Source organism: Coffea eugenioides, unplaced genomic scaffold (genome assembly GCF_003713205.1).
Source record: "Coffea eugenioides isolate CCC68of unplaced genomic scaffold, Ceug_1.0 ScVebR1_132;HRSCAF=557, whole genome shotgun sequence".
NCBI classification, from domain to species: Eukaryota; Viridiplantae; Streptophyta; class Magnoliopsida; order Gentianales; family Rubiaceae; genus Coffea; species Coffea eugenioides.
In genome coordinates, this window is record NW_020861724.1 from 105,047 (window position 1) to 115,742 (window position 10,696).

The following is a 10,696-nucleotide window of genomic DNA, read 5'->3' on the forward strand; positions in this document are numbered from 1 at the left end:
GGGAAGGAATATTAAGAGCTAAAAGAAGAGAACAAGGATAGGACCACATAACACTAACTGTAAATATTTTGTGGCAAATCTGGAAAGCAAGGAACATAAGAGTCTTTGATGAAAAAAGTGCAGATGCAAGGAAAATAGTGCAGAAAGCTCTGCAAGAATGGGATGAGTATATAGAAGCCTAGAATAATACAGGTGGAGAGTTCATTAAACAAACAACCAACTCAAGTAGAATGGAGCAATGGAATCCACCAAAAGGAGAAATGATAAAGATCAACTCTGATGTTTCTTTTTCAAAGAATATGAACAAAAGTGGAATAGGAGCTATGGCTAGGAATGCAGAAGGAAAACTGATGAAAACATGGGCCAGAGCTGAGATAAAAACAAGCGAGCCACTGGTGGAGGAAGTGGCAGCAATTCAAATGGGAATGCAAATGGCACGAGAGGCCAAATAGAGAGAAGTGGAGCTCCAGTCTGATTGCAAGGAGGTAGTGGACATGATAAACAAGGAAAATGGGAAAAAGCTAGAGTTGATATTATTCTAGAGGACATTGCAAACATGAGATGCTTGTTTGACAAATGTACTTTCTCTTTTGTTCATAGAGTAGGGAACAAGTGTGCAAATAGTTTAGCAAAGTTTTCCGTCAAACTAACTAGGAATGTTGAATAGAAATAGTGTTTTCCCATGTGGCTCCATGAGCGTGCACAAAATGATTAGAAAGGAAATAATTCTGATGTATCAAACCTTGTAATATCAAGCTAATGAATGCAAATATGACTTTTGACAAAAAAAAACAATAAAAAAGCAATTTGAGGTAAAAGAGTAGTTCTTCGTGAGGTGAGCACAATAATGAGTTGGATTCACAAATTTCTGAGTTAAATTGCCTGGTGCAGGCATTATCCAATAGTATAGTTCAACCACATGGCCTATGGTCATATTGTAGTATGTATTGTCATCTGCTTCTTTCGGTTACAATAGAGTACCACTGACTATAGTTGAAGAAGTTAACTGATACGAACATGGGATCCAACGATTTATGTTAAAGTCATACAAGAGGTTGATCCATTGGAATTCATCAAAATCATCATCAAATCATCCATTGGACATCATCAAATCTGGATCCCTTCCTTAATTTGGAGTAGTTTTCCTTAGTTTGTCATTATTTTAGCTTATAAGTATTATGTGTCGTTTAATTGGAAATTCCAGCCGTGTTGTGTAGTTGTTTCCAGCAAATAATGATTGGTTAATTAGTTAAATTGAGTTGTTAATTGGTTGAATAAATGGCTAAAGGTCATGTGAACCAAAGTGTCAGTCAATTGAGTTAGTTAGTTTCCTATTCTAGTCGAGTTAAGGTAGGAAAGTAGTTAATTATTTCCAAATTTGATTAGGAAAATTTGAGTCTTGTAAAGGCTATAAATAAGCCTTAAATCCAATTTTTTTTTTTCATAAGATGAAGATGAATTAAATTCAGAAAAAACACCTTGTGCTTTTTTTGTGAATCTCTTGTCCAAGAGTTCCAAACTTGAATACTTGAGAGGATTCTTGAGTTTTTAATCGACTTATTAATTCAAGATCACGTTGAATTGTGGCGTCATTCTATCCTTCTAATCAATCTTGAGCGGTTCTTGATTGTTTAGAATCCATCCTTATGTGTCCATAACCTGATCAAGAAAGATTCTTCCGCTGCTTGATCAACTTGATTCTTTAAGATAGGTTCTTGTTGGGTCGAATTCGCTTCAGTTTGGCATCAAAGCTAGTTGACAGTATCAAGCATATCTTGTTGTGTTCGTGTCATTGTAAGTCTTCTTGTTTAAAATTCTGTCCGTGTTTAATCTAATAGATCCACTAGGGTTTAATAGAGCCGCTAGGGTTTTTTTTTTGAATTTTTCCTTGTCCGTGTTTGTTTCTTGAATATCCAATAGTGTTTCTTGTTGAGCCATGTTTCTTGGTCTTGTTTGTGTCTTATTGTCTTATTCCTTGAGTTTTGAATCGTTTAGAGTAAAAAAAAAAATTCTAATCATTAGTTTCTTGTTGAATCCGTGGCTGTCCTTGTGTGTTGAGTCAATTTGTGGCTGGTTTACTTTGTTTCTTGGAAGTGTTCAAAGTTCTTGAGGTTTCTTGATAAGAATCTTGAATTTTGTGAACTTTCTTGGATACTTTCTTGAAAATCTTGAAGTTCTTGGGTTGAAAACTTGGATTACTTGCAAATCTTGAATCCAAGTCTCCAAATCTTGGACTTTTGCAAACCCCTAAGTCATTTCCTTGAACTTAAGAGTTGCGACTGTTTAGATCTTGTTTCTTGAGTTGGTGATCCGAATTGAAAAGTAAAGAAAGAAAAGGAAACGGATCAAAGGTTCTCAAGAAATAGCTTGCAAGTGGAATCCTAAGTTGACTTGGTTTGTTACCTAAATTTGGTCACATTAACCTTGTCCAACTTGGATTTGTTAAGCCGCACTTAGAAAAGTTCTTAAAACAATATCTTGCTTTCCAAAAGTGAACCCAAGTCTCCCAAACAAATTTCCAAATCTGATCACCAAACAAGTTTCCAAATTTCCAACCAACTATACAATCGGGTAGAGTGATTTTTCTAGGTTACTAAAAATTTCAGCCAACTTGTTTGTTGTTCTAGATTTCATTTGTACTCTGTCCAGCCACACTTAGTCCATCTTTGAGTCCTTATTTCCAGTTTTAATCGAGTCTAGTTATAGTCCAAAGAGTCCAAATCAATTTTGGTTTATAAAGAGTCAAATAGTTTCCTAATTTGAGTCATAGGTTTCCTAATTTGAGACCTCTTTGTATTGTGTCTTTTTTGGCTGAATTGAACACCAAACCAAACCATGTTTTTGGTGTCTCTTTCTAGCAAGAATTTAAGAGTCTTTTGTGAGTTAAAATCTGGTCCAAATTCCACACAATCACACCAAACCAGTTCGGATCTTCACCTTGTTGTTTAGGGTTTCTTTGTGTCGCATATTATTCATTCTTTCACTCATAAATATGTAACTTCCAGCCTTGTTCAGCACCTTTGACAATGATAGTCTTGAAATGTGGCCATTGTTTGTTCTTATCTAGTTTTTGTTCTCATTTTTAAGGACAAGTACAAGTTAAGTGCGGGCGAGTTTGATAGGGTACAAATTGTATTATCTTCACATGTGTAAATTGCTAGTTAATAGTGATAGTTGAGCTCTAATTTGAATAGAAACTTCTTTTAATTGTGATTTTATGTTATTCTAATAGGTAAAGAGCTCAATTCAAGCGAAAATGGAACAATCTTGGCAAGATGAATTGCGCGAAAAGGCAATGGAGCAAGAACAAGCAAAGAAGAAACAAAGCTACTTGAATAACATGGATTTGCGAGCAGATCCGTATATCCAGCGTCGGATGTTAAGTCGGACTTCTTTGGGTTTGGTTGGTTTTTGAACTTCACCCATTGTCCTGAGACCGGATATTGGGCTGATCTTTGGGCCAGACTTCATTAGATTTTTACTCAAGCATGACTTTATTCCACTCTAAGAAGACAAATCAACACGAAGGTTAGGGGGAGAAAACAGTAGGCTATCATTGGTTCACCTTTATAACTTGTTCTTGAGATATTAAAATCAAGAAGATGTAGGCAAAAATCAAAATCTAACTCTATTCTCCAATATTGTATTTGTTGCTTGAATTTTTAGGTTTATCAATGGTTTTATTTATGTTTATATTGAACTAATTTGTTTCTGGAGTTCAGATTTTGTGAAAGAGTATTGATTATTTATCCAAGTTAAATTCTTTACCTTTACCTAGATTTATCTATCTTGTTTTTAATTACATACTATGCTTGATTACTATAGGCATGTGATGAGCGTGAGGCATACATATATCTATTAACTCATCCACAGTCAAGTTTTACATTTATAAAATCCTAAATACCCCACACGTGATTTTTCGCAAGTATACGAGTCGTGATTGAGTATAGAGTATTAAGAGTCTAACCCATAATGAAAAATGTCAATTACTGGCACTACTAAAACTCTTCTATTATTTAGACAATCAACAAATTAAAGGAAACAAAACTAAGGTAAATTTTGTAAGAAAATAGCAAATGAAAGCTCCTTAGGTCATGGTATCCCTCACTACTCATGCAAGTGTAATTTTTTGGATTATTGAGTACTATTATCTTAGATAGGTATGAGATAATTTCCTTATACATGTGAAACCTACTCTTATAGTGAATCAACTATACTTATAACTAATTCATACCTACTCTCGTGGTTATGAAATTAGCTACAAGCTCATTACTTATATGAAATTACATGAAATGAATCACTAAAGCTATAAAGGTGCACCTCTACTCTCGTGAGTGTACTTCTTAGGTTTAACACTTCTTGAAAAAGTGTTAAATCTCAATTTTCATTGCAAACTTAACACCTTAAGATTATCACAAATAATAGCCAGTTAATCATGACTAGAGGAGCAAAAGTGTTAAATAACTTGCTCAAAATAATAACATCAAATAACTAAGAAATCAACACAATACAATCATAAAAAGTTCACCCAAAATCCAAGGCATAAACTTTAGAAACACATATTGAAATGCAAATTCAAAACTTGCATATTAACCATATTTAAGAATCCAATACAAATAGATTATAATCCAAAGTCCATGGCTGCACATTCCCCACAAAATCACCAACTACAAATAGATTATAATCCAAAGTCCATGGCCCTCCAAGAAAAACCTTCCTTGTATCCACAATATCGTTAAACTTGAATAGAAAAAGTTTTCTCCAACGGTAGTGTATGTTAAACATTGAAAGGTTTCTACGCTTTCTTCATAGTCACCATTAGCGCCTCGCTATCAAAAGGCTCTGAGTGAGAAGCTTTCTCAAAATGCACAGCTCACCTGATGTGGAGTCAACAGCCTCACTCTCCTGGCATTAGCATAACTTCTTCTTTGTCATCCCAAAGCTTTAGATTTCAGCACATTTTTTCCAATTCTTCAGCCGCAGCACTGAGATGATTAATATAGCCGTGCAAAGAGTAGACAAAAGCACCAAGATGATAAACCTCTCACAACTACAACCTGAGGAAGGCAAAGTAGAGAAGTGTTAAAACACGACTAGACCCAACTACAAACTAATGAAAAGGAAATTTACAGAAATGACAAATGAAGGAATCGAAGAAAGAATAAAGCAAGAAGTGAATATTTTTTTTTAACGCAAAAAGGGATTTTATTGAATAGAACATGAATGTACACGAGCAGAGAAATCTGCAACACAAAAGTACTGCTTCAACCAATTAAGCTACACAATAGTACTGCTACAATGAACTAAACTCCGATTATGTTATCAACATTTAAGGAAAATCTCTTGGGAAAAATCCCAACTAAGGCAAAATAACCAGTTGTCTCCATGTGGCGAAAAGAGTTTGAGAGATTATTGGCTCATAGTTTTTGGGATCCAACAATTTGTCACGTCCAATATCTGGGCATGGCAAGTGTGCCATGTTGATTTCTTCAACTGCGGTTTTGATGTATTTGGCTATGCAATTGTGAGAACCCGAGAAATTATGTGCATATTCTAAAATTATTTTATTTTATTATTGTGAGAACCCGAGAAATTATGTGCATATTCTAAAATTATTTTATTTTATTTACTGTGATATTAGAAATATTAGATATAACGAATGAATGGTTAAATTAAATGCTTAATTGAAATTTTATAAAAATTGAGAATTTAGAAATATCCTAAAATGATGTAAAAAAATTAAAATTATTAGGATTCAAATGAACATATAATATGCATAATGTAATTTGTGTGATTATAGTTGAATTAGTTGCACGTTTAGTCAAATTTCTTTAAAATCAAAAGTGTGAAAATCTACGTGTGTCACATGGGGAAATTTTTCAAGGTAAGCGTAATTTAGAACAAATGAAGTTTTGAATTAATGTATGAGACAAATAACATTACGGACAGGAGTAACCAAATAAACTAAAATGAAAAGACCAAAACAACCATGGAACTTCTGACTAACTACCATGCAATTACGAAACCAACCCTCAGAAATTCACAAGTCCAGAACCGAGAAAGGGAAAATAATTGGAAGATTTGGAACCAAATGAAAGCTAGGTAGCTACCTACCAAGTTAAACGGTAGAAGGAAGAATTTAGGAGGACTTGGTTTTTAATCTTGGGCGGTGTGAATAACACCTGTGATGATGACAGCTGCCCATCCGTTAGCTAAATGAAGTGATGACTAAGGGAGAAAGGAGACAGCGGTGATATTGTTTGGGCGGTGGCCGAGTGAAGAAACACATTTCATTTCTTTTCTTACCAACCACGCACTAGGATCAAAGCTGAGGGAGAGATTTGGACACCCATTCAGCTCAAACATAATCGAGTGAGAGGAAAAGAAAATATTTCTGGTTCCTCTTTGTTCAGTTTGCAACCGAGAGAAGAGTGAGGGAGAGAGTATTAGCTTTATTCCCCAGCTTACAACTTCAAAACCGTGAGCCAGAGGAGAGAAATTTGGCTAGCTTCATCACCAGCTAACCATAATCAAGAAAGAGCAACGCAAGGAGAACGGGAGAAGCTGGTGCAAACTTGAGGGAACAAAGCTGGAAAACAATCTGATCCGTCTGCAATTCTTAATTCTTAAAGGCAAGAGGTAAATTTTCTGTGATCATTACTTACTTACTGAGTATAAAAGAGTGTATATTCAACCTGCAAGTTAAGTCGTAGCAGAGGAAAGTGAGCTTCGACAGGAGAAAATTCTGGTTAGAGGTTAAAACGATTATCTGACTGAAGTTGTAAGAACCTGCAATAACCTCTTGCTTATTCAGTATGAATGGATAAATATACAAGCTGCATGTTGAATTTAGCAAAGAAAATGAGTCCCTAGCTAAGGTAAAATTCTGACTTCTGGTCGTGAGATAGGCATTGGTTGTGTAGCCTGTTTTCAGAAGAGAAATGGAAAGATTGCTACTGAATCCCATAAACGATGAATCTGATATCCTGTGCTAAACTGTAACATGATGCATGGCATCATGGTTGCTTCATGCATGAGAAAGTGAGCATGAAATAGTAAGGATTGAGCTTGGAAGAAATCTGATGCAGGCTGCATCAGTTTAGCTGTCTTGCGCAGACCTGAGTTTTCATTCAATTTTCTTCTAAATTCTGGCCATAATCTGCCATGTTTTGCTTAGGATAATGTGTGGTGGAGTCAATATATTCTGTACGTTTGATTAGCATATGAAGCTGAGGAGGAACTAAGAGGACAAAAAAATTGCTACTATCTTACTACCGAAACCTGTTGGCTTCGACTGAGCAGAACAGTTAGAAAGTTCTAGATATCCCCTGCAACCCTTAGCTCTTAAACCTGTGTAGTAAGCTGTAACATATCATAAAGTCCATAAACTTCAACAAGAATGACAGAAACAAGTAGAAACTCAACTAAACATTAAGGGAGGAATGAGTGCAAGTGAAAGCAGAATGTTGGCCGAGGGAGTGAAGCACAATGTGCTTCTGTCCGGCCATTTTTGACCCTAAAAATGTGAGAAATGGGTGTCGATGTCTTCATAAGAAATGTAGGTCTATATCTTAGCTTCGAAACACTATAAATTTTGCCTCAATCCAATAAGTGTAGCTCTAGTTATGATTGAAATACCAGAGGATGGCAAAGCTGCCTTCCTCGTTGCCTTTCCTTTTGTTTCGCATGCATGCAGCTTTGATAATGGCTGTGAGGAAACCAACTTTTAACTAACATTTCTTCTAATTTCCAATCTTGTAAGCTTTCATAAATGATAGCTACGATTGTTTTGAGATTTAATGGCTATACCTAGTTCCACGAGTAGAGTTAAACTAAGGCGATTGAGTGAAAAGTCACGATAGTTATATACGTAAAGTGGCTTCTAATTATTTAATATTGTTTTCACGAATATTTTAAAGACTATTAATTTGAGGGGCTGGTATAGTGGAATAAAACTTAATTTCCAAATAACTTAGAGTCTAATTAATTAAAAGGGAACCAATGGAATACTTCTAAGCCTTAATTTTGGAATCTTGAGTGGAAAATGATTTAATCCTAAAATAAATATCTTATAAATTATTAACTTGGAAAAACAAGTATAATTCTTGATTAAAACAATAAATTCAATAAGTTTTAAAATAAAATGATAAATGAATATTGAATATGTTATATTTTGTACTTTAAAGCCAAACTTGATTTCAATAGTTCAAGTGATAAAGTAAGAATGATAAGTGAATATTTAACGTATACTTTGTACAAATTTGGCATGAACTTTTGGTATGTTTTGAGAAAGTTGAAGTCATATTTGAACTCTTTTGGTGATAATTGATTAAATATTGTTTAAGTGTTCAAAACTTGATAAATGAATGGATTAATGCGTTAATTTTGTGAAATTGTAAAGGTTATTGATGTATGAAATTCATGCACGGGCTGAAAGAAATGTAAGGATCATCCAGAGGACAAAGTACACAAGAAATTGGGAGCAGAAAAAAAGAAAGAAGTGAAAAACTGAAAAATTGATCAACACGGATCCGAGCTCGAATCCGTGTGAACAAGAATCCGTGTGAACAAGAGGGATCCGAGCCCTCGTCTGTACTTCTGGAGGAGCGTATCCGAGTTCAGAACGATCCCACCTCGGATCCATCATGGGAAGTCCTTGGATCCGCTGATCCGAGCTGGGATCCATTTTCACCCCTCGGATCCGAAGCTCGGATCTGTCTCTCTCCTCAGCAAGTGGCACAGCCGTTTTTCTTTACCTTTCTCACAACTTTTCCAGCTATTTTGAGGGACAGAAATCTGTAGCACATGCTTCTGCAACAAAAGAGAAGACCAAATGAGTGTAGACAAAAGGAAACATCATATTTTTGACTTTTTTTTACAAAATCTGAGTGGAGGAAATTATGAAGGGAGAAGAGTAGACTTTCTACCACTTTTTATGCAGAAACACAGGGGAGAGGACAGGACATTACCATACGTAGCTAGTTTTCCTTCTTGTAACATTTTTTCTCTCTAGCTAGGAGTTATTGGAGAAGCATTTGGAGTTTTCACTTGTAATCATATTGTGCAAGAGCATAGCAGGAATTGGAGAGTTTCACCTTCAATTGGCTAAACTTTCTTTTATCTTTCTTATACTTGTACTTTATGATATTTTGCATTAATAAACTTGTGAGTTTGATTGTTAAATCATTCATGAGTAGCTAATTTTCTTTATCTAGGGAGTAGATGAAACTTATGGCTAAATAATATGAATTGAATGTGATTTACACTTGTTATATCTTGTATTAACTTGTCTACTTGTGTAGCTGTGATTATTTGTTATTGATTGATCACCAATAGCTTGTTTATAGTTGTTATTGTTCAATGAGAATTGGTAATAACAATGGAAACACATGAGTAGAGCTTGAGTTGTATGTTCATGAAAATAGAGATACACTTAGGTGGATTATTTAGCATTTCATGAAATAAAACAGAGTAGTAGTAGTATTTCACCATGAAAATAGGGAAAACTATATTGCTCTAGGCCATTTCATCATGAAAATGAGACTTGGTAATTTTGGAAATGAATCTCTGGTTAAACAAGAATAATAACAAGAAGTAAATCCATTCATTTGTGTTGTTTATGCCATAAGTGGAATCTACATCCCTAGAATCTTCCTTAAGTGAAATTTCTCCATTTGCACTTAGCATTTGTTAAACTAGATTTGTATATCAGATTTGTAGACTACAGCAATATACTTTCTCTGTTCAAATTAATTGAAAGTCTAAATAATAGAGAAAACAAGAGCTTAGTAATTGTTTAAATTGCTCCTCGTGGAATCGACCCGATACACACCTTGTACTACAATTGCGACCTGTATACTTGCAGTCCATCGGGTGTAAAATCGGAATTAAACTTGCATTGATATAAAAAATCCCGTCAAGTTTTTGGCGCCGTTGCCGGAGAGCGGCAATATTAAGGTCTAATCATCTCTATTAATTTAGATATTTTCATTATTTTTATTCAAATTGTTGAATTAAAACTGTAAAATTTCTCTTGTTTTTGTTTGTAGTGTATGCACCAATCAAATTGAGAAGTTGCACATTTCGATCCTGAAATTGAAAGAACATTACGAAGACAAAGGAGGAATACACTGCATCAAGAGGAACAAGAGGTTTGGCAACCAATAGAAGATATCTTGATAGAATTACCAATTGAGGAAGAAATGGCGAAAAATGAATCAAATAGGCGAATTCTGCGAGATTTTACTTTACCAAGAGCACAAGGTTCTCAAACTAGCATTGTAAGGCCAACGGTAAACGCTAATAATTTTGAGATTAAACCATCACTTATTCAAATGGTACAACAATCTCAATATGGAGGTAATGCTACCGAAGATCCAAATTCTCATTTGTCAACATTTCTTGAAATCTGTGATACAATTAAGTTTAATGGTGTTAGTGATGATGCAATTAAACTTCGATTGTTTCCATTTTCACTAAGGGACAAGGCCGAGGTTTGGTTACAATCTCATCCTCCAAACACTTTTACTACTTGGGATGAATTAGCTAAAGCTTTTCTTAATAAATTCTTTCCACCTGGAAAAACTGCTAAATTAAGAATGGATATAACCAGTTTCTCTCAACAGGAAGTAGAGACATTGTATGAAGCTTGGGAGCGCTATCGGGAATTGCAACGAAGATGTCCTCATCATGGTCT

General features: G+C 34.8%; 1 non-coding gene across 1 annotated transcript; it reads right to left on the reverse strand.

Moving 5' to 3' along the window:
• Positions 1 to 10,589: 10,589 nt before the first annotated feature.
• On the reverse strand, positions 10,590 to 10,696 carry LOC113755234. Its single transcript, XR_003465605.1, has one exon. It is a non-coding gene; the product is annotated as a small nucleolar RNA R71 (small nucleolar RNA).